This window comes from Hippichthys cyanospilos, chromosome 13 (assembly GCF_059441005.1).
Source record: "Hippichthys cyanospilos isolate Australia breed blue-spotted pipefish chromosome 13, RoL_Hcya_1.0, whole genome shotgun sequence".
Classification (NCBI taxonomy): domain Eukaryota; kingdom Metazoa; phylum Chordata; class Actinopteri; order Syngnathiformes; family Syngnathidae; genus Hippichthys; species Hippichthys cyanospilos.
This window is the reverse complement of record NC_142381.1, coordinates 20,658,331-20,675,930: the sequence shown is the minus strand read 5'-3', so window position 1 is coordinate 20,675,930 and position 17,600 is coordinate 20,658,331. Positions and strand designations below refer to the sequence as shown.

At 39.7% G+C, this 17,600-nt stretch overlaps 1 protein-coding gene and 1 pseudogene across 35 annotated transcripts in view; one reads left to right on the top strand and one right to left on the bottom strand.

Moving 5' to 3' along the window:
- LOC148414195 (uncharacterized) overlaps nucleotides 1–17,600 on the bottom strand; it is a 46,691-nt gene that overhangs the window by 8,255 nt on the left and 20,836 nt on the right. For 26 of the 34 annotated variants that reach the window (XM_088431268.1, XM_088431265.1, XM_088431261.1 and 23 more), the window contains exons 1-3: nucleotides 10,220–10,860; nucleotides 9,232–9,332; nucleotides 8,943–9,113 (exon numbers count right to left, since the gene is read on the bottom strand). The exons of 1 other annotated variant lie outside the window; for it this stretch is intronic. The gene's annotated coding sequence lies outside the window, so the exon portion shown is untranslated. Of the gene's footprint in view, nucleotides 1–1,559; nucleotides 1,794–8,942; nucleotides 9,775–9,843; nucleotides 10,034–10,219; nucleotides 10,861–17,600 lie in introns of those variants that run through there. 7 more of the 34 variants (XM_088431237.1, XM_088431240.1, XM_088431239.1 and 4 more) reach the window with 7 other exon arrangements.
- On the top strand, nucleotides 6,059–8,204 carry LOC148414197 (uncharacterized; annotated as a pseudogene). Its single transcript, XR_015867676.1, has 5 exons — nucleotides 6,059–6,085; nucleotides 6,147–6,163; nucleotides 6,475–6,615; nucleotides 6,721–6,973; nucleotides 7,075–8,204. The product of XR_015867676.1 is annotated as an uncharacterized LOC148414197 (transcript).

The window sequence follows — 17,600 nt, the reverse complement described above, 5'->3', positions numbered from 1 at the left end:
GCTGATGGATGTGTGAATATGTGTGTGTGCTTATGTGTGTGTGTGTGTGTGGGGGGGGGGATGATGTACAAGACTTCAAGAGCAAAAAACGAGACACTGACTGGAACCTACTTATATCTAATATATCTAATATTTGTCGCAAAGTCAAGCGTTCAACTGCTAAAAAGGAGATGCCTAACTGTTATATGTACTCCGGGATTACATGACGCATTTAAAAAAAATTTTTTAAAAAAAACGATTTTGAAAGTGGCATGTATGCAAAAAAGTGCTATGAAGAGTATTTTTAAAATATGCATATATTTTTGAGAAACACACCGGAATTACATTTAAAAAAATTATAATCTAATAGCTACTCAACCCCATTATCCCAAAAAGCCTTATTAGAATGATTTGACCAACGTTCTTTTGTCTTCTTCATATATGGCTATTACATTTGAAGTCCGGTGACAAACAAGACAGTTAAGATGAGCCTGACAGATATGTGCTGTTCTCCGTTTCTACTCACAGTTGTCAGAAATACTTCAGACATTGAGTTCAAGGCAGCAAGACTTTTTAAAAAATATCTTTCACAAAATTAAACATGCATATCTAATATCACATGTGTTTAAGACGACAATTGAATTGGCACAATGACAACGATGACAAGTTAGGGTATTGACGATTTTTGTTCAACCGTCACTTCTTCTATAAAATTATGGTTGTGTCATTTAATTTTGCACTGTTTTTTCATTTAGTTATGTGCTGTACATTCCACCGAACGAAATATTTTATAATTAGGTTTAATCGTTTTTACAGCAAATTACTTAAGGATGTGTAAGTAATTAATAATGAATGAGAAAGAACGTCTACATTTTGTCTTGCTGATATTTATTAAAGCCATACAATTACATCTGTAAATAGAAGATTGTAGATAACGATAATGGCAGCAAAATTACGTTAGATAAGCAAGCATGTGAAAATAATAATAACGATAATAACAATAATAACAATAGTGGGGGAAATTCTAGGGGAATTTAGTGATAGCTGAATTTGAATATATTTCACAGCACACGTAGCATTAGTATACTAGCGAACAAACACGTAATGAACAAATTATAATGTAATTAATAATACTCAAAATAGTGAAAACAAAGTGATGGAAGAACATAGAGGCTACTTTTTTTAACACCAACTAAGTACACCACTAATTGGAGAAAGTAAAGTTAATTACAACATTTATTTTTACGACAACTAAGTACACCACTAACTTAGTGTTGTTGTTCATTATTGCGTAACGAAAAATAATGAAATAATGATTAAAATAAATGATAATGAAAACAACGTTTTATTCATAAAAGTAGAAGATGGTGGCGGTCGATGTATTGCATTAAGTAAGCAATCAGGTTACTACATTATATTACCGCAACATAACTAGTCAAATGCGTCATCAAATTAGCACACGTAGCACACGTGTCGGCATACTATAGGACGAAAAAACTTAGCGAACAAAGTTGAAGTAATAATGACTAAATATGACAACAATTACAAATATTAATATCGCAACAGTTTAGACGACTTACTTACTTCACGGTACCCACGGGAAGAGCTAAACCGGAAGAGCAAGTGCACGGAGGTCAGCCCTTGGGTTACTTTCGCTGACACTTGGAAACGAAGTTTATTTTGGAAACGTCTTTGGAGTGTTGCTATGCAAAAATTTTTTTTTAACAATATATTATTTAGATTTGTTGCCGGTAGTGAGGGGCAAATTGAACTAAGACTTGAACTTGTGAATCAATAGGGCCGTAAATGTTATGAGCGCGGGTCCGAAATTAGAGCTGTGATGTCCCACTCTTCCTAACAGTAAGAGCAGGCTCTTTTTGTGGCAGCGGCATGCAGTGTGGCGACTGTGTGGCAGCTGCCACCGAGAGCCACGGGTAGCCACACTTGATGCCACCAGTAGCCACTCTTTCCGAGGCATTTCCATGTTCGTCTGTGGCTGCTGCCACCGGTAGCCACACTTGATGCCACCAGTAGCCACTCTTTCCGAGGCATTTCCATGTTCGTCTGTGGCTGCTGCCACCGGTAGCCACACTTGATGCCACCAGTAGCCACTCTTTCCGAGGCATTTCCATGTTCGTCTGTGGCTGCTGCAACCGGTAGCCACACTTGTTGCCTCTCTTTCTGAGGCATTTCCTTGTTCCCTCTGTGGCTTGGCTTCACCTCCACGTTATTCTTTTTCGTGTTTGACTTGCAATGTATTGTTGTTGGTTTGTATAGTTGATTTTATTTCACCCATTATTGTGTGGATTCCTCTTTCGTCGTCGCTGCCGTTGCATTTTCCTCGGTCTTTTTTTTTTATAAATATGTTTCTCTTATTTTCATTTCATGTATGTTTTTTAGATGTACTGGTATTGTATCTTATTTAGTGTGGACTGTGTTTTCATTTATTCACATTTGTATTATGTTCTATCACGCAATGACCGGAAGAGGCGTCTCCAGAGTTACTACGAGCGATGCAAACGAGTAGTCACGGTCGATGCAAATGAGTAGTCACGGTCGATGCAAATGAGTAGTCACGGTCGATGCAAATGAGTAGTCACGATCGATGCAAATGAGAAGCCACGAGCTATCCAATGAGCTGCAAGCAATGGCCGACATTTCACCGGCTATCCAATGCGCGGCAGGTAATGGCTGACTGGGCGTCGCTATACTGTAATACGGGGACTCCCCGTCGCCCAGCTGTCCAGTGAGCTGCAAGCAATGGCGGACGAGGCGTCTCCCGACGTGTCCTGAGCATGCAAATTAGTAGGCTGTTACCAGTATGTTGCTCCGTTTTTAAGTTTTTGGTTGTGTCCCCCTAGCGTTGTTGTTTTTTTTGTTAATTTTTGCATTGTATTGCATTCTTTTATATTAATAATAATAATAAAAAAGAGGAGTCGCGATGGATGCAAACGAGTAGTCACGATCGATGCAAATGAGTAGTCACGGTCGATGCAAATGAGTAGTCACGGTCGATGCAAATGAGTAGTCACGATCAATGCAAATGAGAAGCCACGAGCTATCCAATGAGCTGCAAGCAATGGCCGACATTTCACCGGCTATCCAATGCGCGGCAGGTAATGGCTGACTGGGCGTCGCTATGTTGTAATACGGGGACTCCCGTCGCCCAGCTGTCCAGTGAGCTGCAAGCAATGGCGGACGGGGCGTCTCCCGACGTGTCCTGAGCATGCAAATTAGTAGGCTGTTACCAGTATGTTGCTCAGTTTTTAAGTTTTTGGTTGTGTCCCCCTAGCGTATTGTGTTCTTTTATATTAATAATAATAATTAATTGCGAATGCGTGTTGCTAAACGTCTTAGTTTCAATTAATATGACATTTTGCTATGTCGGCCATTGCTTGCAGCTCATTGGATAGCTCGTGGCGTCTCATTTGCATCGATCGTGACTACTCATTTGCATCGACCGTGACTACTCATTTGCATCGATCGTGACTACTCGTTTGCATCCATCGCGACTCCTCTTTTTTATTATTATTATTAATATAAAAGAATGCAATACAATGCAAAAATTAACAAAAAAAACAACAACGCTAGGGGGACACAACCAAAAACTTAAAAACGGAGCAACATACTGGTAACAGCCTACTAATTTGCATGCTCAGGACACGTCGGGAGACGCCTCGTCCGCCATTGCTTGCAGCTCACTGGACAGCTGGGCGACGGGGAGTCCCCGTATTACAGTATAGCGACGCCCAGTCAGCCATTACCTGCCGCGCATTGGATAGCCGGTGAAATGTCGGCCATTGCTTGCAGCTCATTGGATAGCTCGTGGCTTCTCATTTGCATCGATCGTGACTACTCATTTGCATCGACCGTGACTACTCATTTGCATCGACCGTGACTACTCATTTGCATCGACCGTGACTACTCGTTTGCATCGCTCGTAGTAACTCTGGAGACGCCTCTTCCGGTCATTGCGTGATAGAACATAATACAAATGTGAATAAATGAAAACACAGTCCACACTAAATAAGATACAATACCAGTACATCTAAAAAACATACATGAAATGAAAATAAGAGAAACATATTTATAAAAAAAAAAAAGACCGAGGAAAAAGCAACGGCAGCGACGACGAAAGAGGAATCCACACAATAATGGGTGAAATAAAAGCAACTATACAAACCAACAACAATACATTGCAAGTCTAACACGAAAAAGAATAACGTGGAGGTGAAGCCAAGCCACAGAGGGAACAAGGAAATGCCTCAGAAAGAGTGGCAACAAGTGTGGCTACCGGTTGCAGCAGCCACAGACGAACATGGAAATGCCTCGGAAAGAGTGGCTACTGGTGGCATCAAGTGTGACTACCGGTGGCAGCAGCCACAGACGAACATGGAAATGCCTCGGAAAGAGTGGCTACTGGTGGCATCAAGTGTGGCTACCGGTGGCAGCAGCCACAGACGAACATGGAAATGCCTCGGAAAGAGTGGCTACTGGTGGCATCAAGTGTGGCTACCGGTGGCAGCAGCCACAGACGAACATGGAAATGCCTCGGAAAGAGTGGCTACTGGTGGCATCAAGTGTGGCTACCCGTGGCTCTCGGTGGCAGCTGCCACACAGTCGCCACACTGCATGCCGCTGCCACAAAAAGAGCCTGCTCTTTCTCCTTCCTAAACAGTCCTCTACCACAAACTGACACAGGGAGTTCGCTTTTTTAATCTACAGTATTTGTTTAATGTTGTGTTGTACTGAATCTGATGGTTTGTAGCCCACGGGATCGTGAAATATTTATTGCCATGTACTGCATTGTATCAGTAATAGAGAATTTAGAAAAAAAAGAAAGAAAAAATAAGCTGTCATTTCAACTATCGCGTGAGCAGCGTCGACATCCATGACGGGGCCGAGTACGGCAACTACAATTCTCTTGTCAAAAAAAATCACCAAGTGGGACGATGTATCGTATGGAGGACCAAAAGTGCCAAAATTCAATAAATAAATGTACCATTCAATCATTAAATATAAGTGTCATTAAATAATTAAAAGTGTCATTAATTAATTAAAAGTGTCATTAATTAAATAAATGTTTAAATAATTTAAACGTTTCATTGAAATAATTAAACATTTATTTCATTAATGACATTTAATTATTTTATGACACATTTATTTAATTAATGACACATTTAATTATGTAATGACACATTTATTTAATTAATGACACATTTAATTATTTATTGACACTTATATTTAATGACACGCTGTTGCTACGTTTCATCCTTTACTTATCTGTCAAGCTCTCGCGTCAGTTTAATGGGCGGGTCCTACACCTGATTGGTTACCCTGCTTTGTCTTGCAAGGGTAACCAATCAGATGTTAGGACCCGCCCACCCATCAAATTTGACGGGAGAGGTTGACAGTTTAGCAAAGTATGAAACACGGCCAGTTTTCAGCTATTTCTCTATCTGTCATTCGGCAATCTGTCAACCTCCCTCGTCAATTTAGTGGGCGGGCCCAAAGCCCGTTAACTCAAATCATGTCCAATCCATTACTTCGGCCTGAAGAGGTTGGAAACATGGCGGATGCGATGACAGAGGACCTTCGTGATCTTTCACGACAGTTAGGTCGAGATATTTCAGACCTTGCTGAAAATGTGGAGGCAGGGCCTGTAGAAAACGATTTTATTCAACGAAAAGTGAAGGAATTTATTGAAGTTGCTGGACTTATTTCTGCACTTTCCGTTTCCGACATTGACCCAAGAGTGACTGCAATTTTAGAGGAAGTACAGTAGAGGTTCACAGGTCCCCGAGCACGACACACAAATGGATCGGGACGTTTGGCGTTTGATATACCAATTGCAGTTCTGGAAAATTACGTACTTTGTGGATTATCAACAAGTCAAATTGCAGCGACGTTCGGGGTCTCAAAGAGGACAGTCAGGAGACTCATGAAGCAAGCCAGTTTGAGGTAAGTGTACTACATTCACAAGTTGTCAACTTATTCAGCGATCTCATCCACGTTTAGTGCCATATTTCTTTATTATCGGTAATGTATTTTGTGTAGATAGAGAGATCTCTCTTCAACGATGAACGACAAGGAACTGGACCGCATTGTAAGTGAAGTCCACATCCAAATTCCGGCTACAAGTTCATGCGTGGCCATCTGAATGCAAGAGGTGTGCGTGTTCCAAGTGAGTAAAACGATATGAGCGATGTTTTAATTCGTTTTAAAGTATTGCTTCTTTGAAATCAATTAGGGAGCCTAGCTGATTTCATGCATCTGGGATTTTATCTGCAATCTGCTGAAATTTAAGTTAGCAACTTGATTTGTTTCTGTCGTGTGTTGAATAACTTTTATTTTGAAGGCTTTGGCTTTGCTGCACTGAAACTGTTTTACACACATGACTGTATATTTGTTACTTATAACCTGACCATTGCTTCAAAAAAGGATTCCTTAAGAAATCCCAGAGGTCAATTTTATTTTCCTTCTGTCAATCTCAAGGCTGCAAGAGTCTTTACGCAGAGTCGATGCAGAGGGAATTCAAATGAGACGGCTCAGGTTGCATGTTTCAAGACGACGACAGTATTCTGTTCCAGGCCCAAATTCTTTATGGCATATAGATGGGAACCATATACTAATCAGGTCAGTGATCGTATTCAGTAATCTGTACATCTTTCTCTAGTTAATATTGAATACGATATGCTTTACCATAAACTTTTTTTTTGTCTGTTCACAACTGCCTGACAGGTGGAGATTTGTTGTCCTTGGCGGGGTGGATGGATTCAGTCGTTTAGTGGTCTATTTGACTGTGGCTGGCAATAACAGAGCTTGTACAGTCTTACAAAGAAAGTTTCATAGCTGCTGTTAATCAGTATGGGCTGCCTTCAAGAGTCAGATCTGATAAAGGGGGAGAGAATGCAGATGTGGCAGAGTTCATGATCAGGAGCAGGGATACTGACAGGAATTCACACATCACAGGCAGAAGTGTCCATAACCAGCGGTAAATACACATTTGGATCACAATATCACCAGATGAGTGTATTTCTTTATAATGTCACTAAGAAATAATTTGATACATTGCCAATTTTATCCTAAGCACAGAATTGAAAGGATATGGAGAGACGTTTATCAGCATTCCCTGGACCTCTTCTATCAGATCTTCACTTCACTTGAAGCAAAGGGAACACTGAATCCAGACAACGAAGTTCATCTTTTTGGACTGCACCGGATCTTCCTTCCACAAATTCAGCAAAGCCTGAACTCTTTCCAAGATGCTTGGAACTGTCATGGCCTTAGAACTGAAAGGAACCAATCACCACAACAACTCTGGAGACGTTACAGAGAGCAAGGCCCGATGGCAGATCCTACTGAGGTTAAAGAAAGAGTTGTACCTTTTTGATATGGAATTCATTATGAGAGGGGACAAAACCTTTGAGAATGGCCTATCACACACAGAAAGCAGCACCCCAGGTTATGTCATTTTAAGAAGTCTAAATGGCCACTGTTGGCTTAAAGAAAGAGGTTTAAAAATGTCAGCATGATGTACCTAGTGGAAGTAAAATAAAATAAGTAGTTCAAAAACTAAGGCTGGAGCTTCCATTGTCTGTTCAAAACAGGAAGTTTCAAAGCCTATGTTGAACAGAGTACCATTAGAAGGAGTAAAAAAAAAATACAACTGGGTCATGAAGCATCTTAAAGCCTTCTTTTCCCATCACTGCTAAATACCTCATGTCACCGGTTATAAATTCAAAATTGATCATATTCCTCGTCCTTTCAGGTTGAAGCTACCTTTTGACAGCTGCAGTACTTCCAGAAATTGAACTTTAAGTATCTTTAATGAAGATACATGAACTCTCGTCACTGGTACACAGAATGGATAACATCAATGCTGTGTTCTTCACACTCAGATGAGTGATACAAAAATGTTTAAAAGATGGATAATAAAACAGATGCCAAAAACTGCATGGTATTTGTGTAGTTTCACTGATACAGAATTTGTGTCACTTAAACCTCCTGATCAGTGCATTCAATAACTTTTATCATTTAAACATTTCTCGTTCCCTGTCCTCATCAGAGTCCCTTGCATCTATCTTCATTCTCTGTGGTTTCCCAAATGCATGTTTCCTTCACAAACTCTCTATGTAAACCTTGGTAGCTTGAGCTGGTTCCTTAATAAGCTCCCATTCTAGAAATAAATAAAAATGAAAATAAAGTAATAGATGTCAGAGAGACGTGTTGTGAGTTTGCAAGTTACATGAAACAGATATCTACTCGTTATCCATAAATATATGATTCATATTAATTAATGAAATGCCAAGTTAAAAAAGGAAGGAATTAGCTTTCAAACCAATAGGTTCAAAATAACTTATGAGCAAGGGAAAAAAAAAGACTAATTCCAATATTTATTTGATCACATTTTCAGGTTTGGTTAAAACAACCCAGATTAGGGGCGGCATGGCTTAGTGGTAGAGTGGTCGTCTCCCAGCCGAAAGGCCGTGGGTTCGATCCCCCGACCATCAAGACCATGTCTAAGTGTCCTTGAGCAAGACACTGAACCCCCGGTTGTTCCTGATGCTGCGTCATCAGTAGGTAAATGACTAGTTAGTGTAAAGCGCTTTAAGTACCTAAGGTAGAAAAGCGCTATATAAGTGAAAGTCCATTTACCAAAGTCCATTTGAGGCTGTCTTGTGTATCATTGAATGACTAAGTTCTCGAAATTACTTTTGTGCAAAACAACTCAGAAAATTATATCAAATTGGCCTAAATACTGGGTCAGTCCTTTTTTGACTTATAGTTGGCTTTTTTATTTAACCCAACCATTTGTTGAATGTAACATTCTGAAAAACAATATTTTTAACATACACTATAGTTGTGTTATAGTGCTAGTATAGATTTGTCTACATATGTTATTTTTCAATGAGACTCTTTTACACACAACTGGAGAGGAATTCTATTGTGATGATATAAACCTTCTTCTGTGTCCGTATGGTTCAGTGCCTCAGTGTTAGTCACTCCTGGTATGACTGCACTCTCCGCTGATGTTTCAGGCCTCTCTGGAACAGTCATTGACTGAGGCTGTCTCTCTGTCATTTTCACTTTGGCCTGCCTCTTGATGTGTTTTTGATTCCTCTGTTGATGTCCTTGAAATGTACAAAATATCTTCCTATTATCTTGATTGTGTGCTCGACACTCTTGAAACATTTGTTTCGGAACAAAAATAATATATACTAATCTTGCAGAATGGTAAAAAGCACCCACCCATTGCAGCTCAGTCTGTATACCTTCATTCCTGAAAAGGGAACTGCCTTTTCACAACTGAGGCAGGGGACTTCTGGTCCAGAGGCCTGTTGTGAGTGCTCCTAACGACAACAAAATAGTTTTAAATAATGATTATAAATGAACAGTAAACATTGCTTTGACTATTGAACATGAGTCTCTGTAAATATACGTAAGGCTGGAATGGTAGATCCTGCTGAAGTGGACATATGTAAATCGTAGCCTGTCCGATCATCGTTGATGGCTCTTTCAGGTAGGCAAGTGTGTATCCAGAGCTTGGACACGGAATCAATCCAAGGTTTCTGCTGCGAGTAAATCCCGCTATCTTTAAAAGTTCAAAACCTCCTCAGTTTTGGAGCTTTGGAAATACTTCAAACAGTTCAGATGTGACAACCATACTTTACTCATGCCCACTCACAACTGAGCACATAAAAAACATTATTCATGTTATGGACATTAAGCTGGAGTCAGATATTAATTTATCATGTGATTGACTTTGAATGAAATTTTGAATACATTTGCAATATTGTTGTTTGTTGTTTATTTTTTTTTCTTGGGTGGGGGGGATTTGGTATCGCTATGGTAACTACTGACCTGAAAATGTTAATTTTTGCTCCCCAAGTCCGGCAGCAAGAAGGTGAGCTTTCAAGGTCATATCTGGAACTTTATCTGCCTGGTGGTCAGACTTGTTTAGCCGATTTGAAATGCTGGTCTTCTCGGCCTTTTAACTCTATTCGCTCCAGCGGAATTACAGTATATGGCGCAAAAAGTCTTGCTACCTCGGCTGCAACAGAGAAATATGTCGCACCTTTATTTTCAAACTGGTGTGGTTCTGCCAGCAAACGAACAGCATTCGGCAAAATTACCGAGCGTTATGCTCGCCTAATTGATAGTCGTAATGAAACAACCAAATACATATATATTTTTAAAACGAATTCAAACGTGAAATAATAATGGATATTTGGCTTACCTTGGACGGGTGTTCTTGAGGGAGTAGCAGGTCTCTGCTGCTGCAACTGAGCCGCCATGGGAGGCTGAGTTTTGTGAAGTGCTTCTTCGATTAAATTTGATGCCTCTATGTAACTCTGTGCAACGTTTTGCCATTTTTCACTTCTCAAAACAATGGGACAAGCACGTGCACATGATGTATTCGGTCTTGAACTTTTTCTTGTTCGCCGTCGACTAATTATAATTAGGGATGACTACCAATCTAGGAGCATTTTCCGCCTCCTACCGGGCGTAAGATGACGATGATATTGATGTAGAAAATAAACCCGGCAAAGAATCGGTATAACAAGCGCTCAGCTGAACAAATGTTGTTGTTGTTGTTATTATTATTATTATTATTATTATTATTATTATTATTATTATTAGGATTTTTCTTGATATTCCTTGAGACAGACAACCATGGGTTTAGTCGTTTGGTCTGACCATTCAAATAAATGTAAATGTTATCGTGCCATCCAACGTATTGGAGTACATTCATCCTCTAAGTCAATCTTCTCTGAAATTAATTTGTTTTGGCTTGAAGAGCGGGTAACCAATCAGGTGTTAGGACCCGCCCATTAAACTTTGACGAGCGAGCTTGACAGATAAGCAAAGGATGAAACCTAGCAACAGCGTATCATTAAATATAAGTGTCATTAAATAATTAAATGTGTCATTAATTAAATAAATGTGTCATTAAATAATTAAATGTGTCATTGATTAAATAAATGTCATTAATTAAATAATTGTGTCAATAATTAAATAAATGTGTCATTAAAGAATGAAATGTGTCATAATGAAATAAATGTTTTATTAATTCAATGAAACGTTTAAATTAATTATTTAAACATTTATTTAATTAATGTCACTTTTAATTAATTAATGACACATTAAATTATTTAATGACACTTATATTTAATGTTTGAATGGTACATTTATTTATTGAATTTTGGCACTTTTGGTCCTCCATAGTATCGTTTTATCGTTATTTCTTTTGTCACCACACCCGCCTGACATGCAACTGCATTATGCTCCTAACAGTTTCCATGTCGTCTTCATGCTCTCTTTTGGTCGTGCCATCATAAAAGCAACACAAAAATGCACGCAAATAAAAACGAGTCATATGAGGAAGCAGGATGATTCACTGCTTTGTTTCAGCAATAAATAATTGAAAAATAAAAATGGAGACGTCATGTCCAGTGTCGCTTGACAGTTTCGACATCCATGACATATGTGTGTGTGACATGTTAATGAGCTTGAGTGACAGCTGATAGTCATTACTTTATTGACAAGGCAAAAGAGGCAAAAGAACAAAAGCTCCAAACGGAGTAATTTTGGTCAGCAAATATTGATACAATATATGTGGTATGACACAAATAAATTGTGAATGTCTATTTAATTAATGTTGATTGAAAGCATACATTATGGCAACTGACGAAAGTTATTTCTGATAATGATGTAAAGACAATGTATTTGGGAAAAGAGATGATTTCTTACGTGATAATGAGAGGAAATAAGGGAATAACAACCACGCCCTGTCGTCTACATGTATCGTCGTCGTTTGTTTATTTAAAAAAAAAAAGTCTCACCTATATGAAACCACATAGTGCGGTTTCAAATACATGTACAAGCAATGCCAAGTCATTAGGCGGCAGAAATGTCACAAATTCTGTCCAGTTCGAAAGAACTTTCCCTCTGAGGTCACCAGTATCCGGTCTTCCGTGGGAAAAAGAATAGCGCGATGACGCAAATCCCCGTTGAAGCTGAGCACGCGTGTCCACGAAACCGGAAGCTAGGGCAAATCTCCATTTAGGCTGGAGGTTTTGAAACATTAGATTATGATTAAAAAAAACAACAACAACAAAAACCAAAAAACCCGGCCACATATAGCAAATAGGACAAAACGGAAACATTTAATGCCCGTTTGCAAGAACACCTATGTGTAGGCAAGGCCCGAGTTGTGTCCTTATACCCCCATCACCTTTGTTTTCAGGGATGCTAATTGTTACCCAGGATCCCCTGGCAAGTCAAACCTGTCAATCCTTCCTTCCGTTTTTGACTGATTTTCTCTCTTTCCTTCCGTCCCGACCAGCTGTGCCATCAAGCTAGATGAAGGCGTTCGACTAATAGCATATCGGCATCTCCGTGACTGACACCGTGACTGAAACAGTGACTGTGACATTGTAAGAGCAATAGCATATCAGCGTTACCGTGTCATGCGTGAGCAGAAGACTTCATTGATGTAGCAAAGCGAGGTCAATTGTACGTACACATTGACTGGCAACGCGTGATGAAATTACAGTTAAAACCATCACGAATTTACACACATATTTAAAATTAATACGATAATCTACTGTACAGTTAATTTAAATAACATGGATATACAACGGATAAATGACATTTTCCTCTGGGGCGACATGACTTGAGCCGAGTGGAGACTTGAGCCGAGTGGAGACGGAGGTGAGCAGAGACCAACCCGCAGAATTTATTTACTTATTTTCTTAAACAAGAGCTTTTCTCAAACTAAAACATATCACCGGCGATTTCCTTCTCTTTAATCCATAATAGAAGAAGCCTCTCCATTTTGTTGTCGAGCGAGGTCCGTCCCCCGGCAAGGAAAGTCTTGCCCTTAGAAGATTGCTGAGTGGTTCCGTCTATACTCACGAGCAAGGTTAACTATGCATGCGCCTCCTTCGTATTTTTAATATCTCCTGTTTGGTTTCTATTGTCATCATCCTCTTACTTCTTCCTTTACCGCCACTTGCAATTTTAGAAGCCATGTCTAACAGATAAAGTTTGCAAAATTCCTCCCTTCCATTTTTCACTCATTTTCTCTCCTTCCTTCCTTCCTTCCCGACCAGCTGTGCCATCAAGCTAGATAAAGGCGTTCGGCCAATAGCATATCGGCATTTCTGTGATTGACATGACGCCGGCCAATAGCATCTCCGTGACTGACTCCGTGACTGACACCGTGACTGAGAGTGACTGTGACATTGTAAGAGCAATAGCCTTCAACGTTGCCGTGATGAGCGTCAGCTTCTGATTTAAATGACGGAGCAAAGCGAAAATAAATGTACGAATATAGTGGCCGGAATGCCATATTGTTCGTAAGATGGAAGGTTTGTGCGTAAGAGGGGGACAAAAAACTCCGCAGTTCATGCTCGTAAGTCGAAATGTTCGTAAAAGAGGGTGTTCGTAAACCGGGGGCCGACTGTACTTCTAACTGCAGAATCCGGGACATTAAAAAAAAAAAAACCTTAATACTACACATAAAATGTACAAACTGACACTTTGGCACACACTAAACATATTTTTTATAAATAAAATAAAATAAACTACAATGAGCGCACACATCTTGGCATGACAATAATATCTCTTTGAAGCATAAAAACGCTACAAAACACGATAGAATTCCCCACACAGCTTCAATATATGTTGTGAAATACAATAAAACATATCAATGTTTTAACCCTCCATATTTTTTTCAATGTTTTTTGTTGATGTCTCTAGGAAATTACTTTCATTCAACGTGTGAAGTTGTGACAAGATGAGATCATCTGGGTCAAACTACATCAGCATTTACTGTAACAATAAATTGCCGTAATGAGCACTGCTGGATAGGCCACGGCCATGATCATAACATCTTAACATTTGGTGGAGTAAATTAGGCGTGTTGAAGGCCTGTCTGAAAAAAAATGAGTTATATTACTTTGACAGGCTCAACAAGGTACATATAAATGAAAATGTAATTTTTTGCTGCCACAAGGTGACACCCACACGACGAGGAAAAAACTGTGTTTAGTACTCCCATGAAATGAAATTTCGAAAAGATCATCTTCGTCCAATTACATTAAGTTTTACCGGTCTGGCCAGACATTGGGTTTTGAGGCCACGCCCAAATTTGGAGTCATAAAACTTGAGATTCATGTTCCCTGTCGCAATATTCTCCTGACTAATTTTGAGTGAATTTGCTGAAACCGGCATAGCACAGAACATGAATGTGTAAAAATTTACTTTTTTGTCTGCCACCAGGTGTCGCTATTGGTAATTTGGAAATGTGTCATGTTGAACAATTAGACCATGAGTCTAAATGATACTGTCAATTTAAAGAGATTTTAAATAGGCATGTCCCGATACCACTTTTTTGCCTATTAAGTACGAGTACAAGTACTGACATTTAAGTACTTGCCGATACCAAGTACTGATACGAGTACTTAATAATACCATAACAACGGTTTTGAAATTGCATTTTTCTCAACAATCTTCAACATGTTACTTACAACTACAAGAACTGAAATAATAATAGAGCTGTTTGTAAGGACTAAGCTTTTCTTCCTACAAGTCAGAGGTAGGTTCTTCTCTTTTTGTTCAAAAAATAAAAAAAAATAAAATCAGAACGCAAGTTATTTTAAATAACTTTTTCAGCAGCAACACAAATGTGGGGGTTATTTCCCAACTCTATTGCTATCGCAATCTCTCAATGACCGCTCACTATGCTGCTTATGCAGCGCTCTCAAAGCGGACCCGTAGGGAGTCTCACTCACACACATATACAGCCCTCTCTAAGCGGTCACCGAACCCTTCATGTATAATATGCTAATTCACCGAAAGGCCCTAAATGCATCAAAATTGCAAATTAAAAAATCTGTAACTCTTTTTCTCTACATCCTAGCGTATGGCTGTCTTTGATTGTTATTTAGGTATTAGGGTCCTGCATATGCCTACAAATTTTGATAGCTGTAAGGCGAATCAACTGGGTTTGGCTGCAATCCTTCGATTATACAGTGATTCCCCCTACTTCGTGGTTAATGGGGGCTGTCAACCCCCGCGAAGTCTGAAACTCGCGAAGTAGGGTATCAGTTCCTGGATTTCTATGTACGCCCCAATATAGCCGCAGTAACCATAAACAATCCTTTTTTTTTTTTGTATTTTTTGCCTATTTTATTTCCTTTCTCCTATTATTTAACATTACATTATCCTTATTAACATTATTAACATTATTGTATATTCATTAAATAACTAATATTACTTAGTTTGTTGAGAATGTGTTCTCAGGACTGGTTATCTGCACCAAGACTCCGGTGAAAGAGGACGCAAGTCATCACTTTGAATACAGCTTTTAATTGAATTTTCCTTGAGGTTAGGCTATCTGTTTTGTTGTTTAAGGTTAGATCAGGGGTGTCTAACTCATTTTTTAGCGTGATCCACATTGTCAAGTTTATTTTCTATAGCCCTGAATTAGGACAGTCTCAAAGGAATTCACAGATGAAAAAGTAATCATACAGAACCGCCCAGAAGAGGAAGGAAACACTCAAATGGCCCATCTGGGGAAAATGGGAAACTTTCAGAAGAGAGCACAGGTGGAAGGAGTCCCCTTCTAGGCTCGACAGGTTTCACTCGAGGCCCAGTGCTAAAAATAACACTTTGTGCCATATTAAGCAGTGCATGTCCAGTGCAAAGATGCCATGGGGTAAGATCCTCTTCAGTGTTTGGCTTAGTGGGTCGATCCTAACATAAGCCGCATCAGTGGATGAATGCAGGAATGCTTGACGGCATTCATTTGGTCTCTCATCATCTAGCCCCCTCTCCAAACCAGGGAAAGGGAGCGTCACAAATTTATGTTGTTTTGAAATCAGGAGCCAACAAAACTGTTGAATAGGGAGGTATGATTGTTGTTCCATTTCCAAACGGCTCGACCAATAAAATCATGCTCTATATTTATAGAACCTTAAAAGTGGGCCTCAATGCCTGCAAAAGTGTTGCTTGAGTGTGTTTGCTCTTTGCTTTCTGCTCACTTAAGTACTTTTAGAAGCTGACATACAGACTGTGTGCGTGATGTGACGAGTCAGTGTGCTGACAAAAAGTGCCTAGTGACAGAAGTGTAAGCATCAACTATTCATCCATTGTTTGAATATGAATTCTATAGGATGTGGGTGTTTTCAAGCGTTCAATAAAAACTTTGCGCACACCTGCAGTCTGCAGCTAAGAGGGCATGTCTTTACAAAAACCTGCCTGGTGACCGGTGGTCAGGGCTGATAAAAAATAAATAAGTGACTAAATAAATGATTAAGTTAATAAATAAATAAACGATGGAGTGATTGTTGTGTCAGCATCAACGATTATTGGTCCACTGATTGAAAATGGGGTGGCTAGGTGGCGCAATAAATAGCATGTCCGCCTCACAGCTAAAAGGACTTGCGTGGAAATCCACCTGGCTCCGGGCTTCCTGTGTGGAGTTTGCATGTTCTCCATGAGCCCGTGTGGGTTCTCTCCGGGCGCTCTCGCTTCTTCCCACACTCCAAAAACATGCATGGTAAGTGTAATGGACATAAATTGTGTGCGTGAATGCTTGTTCGTCTCTGTGTGCCCTGCGATTGGTTTGCAACCAGTTCATGGTTTTCCCTGCCTACTGCCTGAAGCCAGCTGGGATAGGCACCAGCAAGCCTGTGATCCTTTTGAGGATAAGCGGCTATAGAAAATGGATGATTGAAAATGGGGAGGCTCAGTGGCACAGTGAATAAGCACGTCCCCCTCACAGGTCGGAGTTCACAAGTTCAAATCTACCTTGCTCCGGCCTTCCTGTGTGGAGTTTACATGTTCTCCACCAGCCTCTCCGGGCACTCCGGCGTCCTTCCACACTCCAAAAACATGCATGGCAGTGTGTATTGGACATACTAAATTGCCCTTAGGTGTGATAGGGTGTGTGAATGCTTGTTCGTCTCTGTGTGCCCTGCAATTGGCTGGCAACCAGGTCACGGGATCCCCAGCCTACCGCCTGAAGCCAGCTGGGATTAGGCATCAGCAAGCCTGTGACCCCTGTGAAGATAAGCGACTCTAGAAAATGGATGGATGGATGACTGAAAATGAATGTTATTGAATGCGGATGCTTCCAAGCTCGTACACTAGTCTGTAGGGCTTATAAAACCTTTACTTTAATGTATTTTATATTTATAGACAGCATAGTTTTGTTATTAGCATAATTTTGTTATGTCTAAAAACGCTCAGCAACTTAGCGTTTTTTCAATCTAGATATACAGTATATAGGTAGGTCTGATGTCACTGAATATTCTGAGCAGTTGAAAGTAAAAAACAAAATCATAAGTGCCTTTGTGATGACAACTCAAAAACAGCCAATTTTGTCCAAACGTGGTGATGTGCCATGTTGAGTGATAAACTGCCCTTGTCAAAAACTGGGCATGCATAAACTAATTCTGTTGTTTATTACTTATACTTATTGCTTATGACTTATTGACATATTCAATGCTCTATGTCATATGAAATGATCTACAAACATTTTGTTTATATATAAATGAGTACAACATCGTTAGTTTTGCTATTAGCATAATTATGCTTTTATTGTTCAT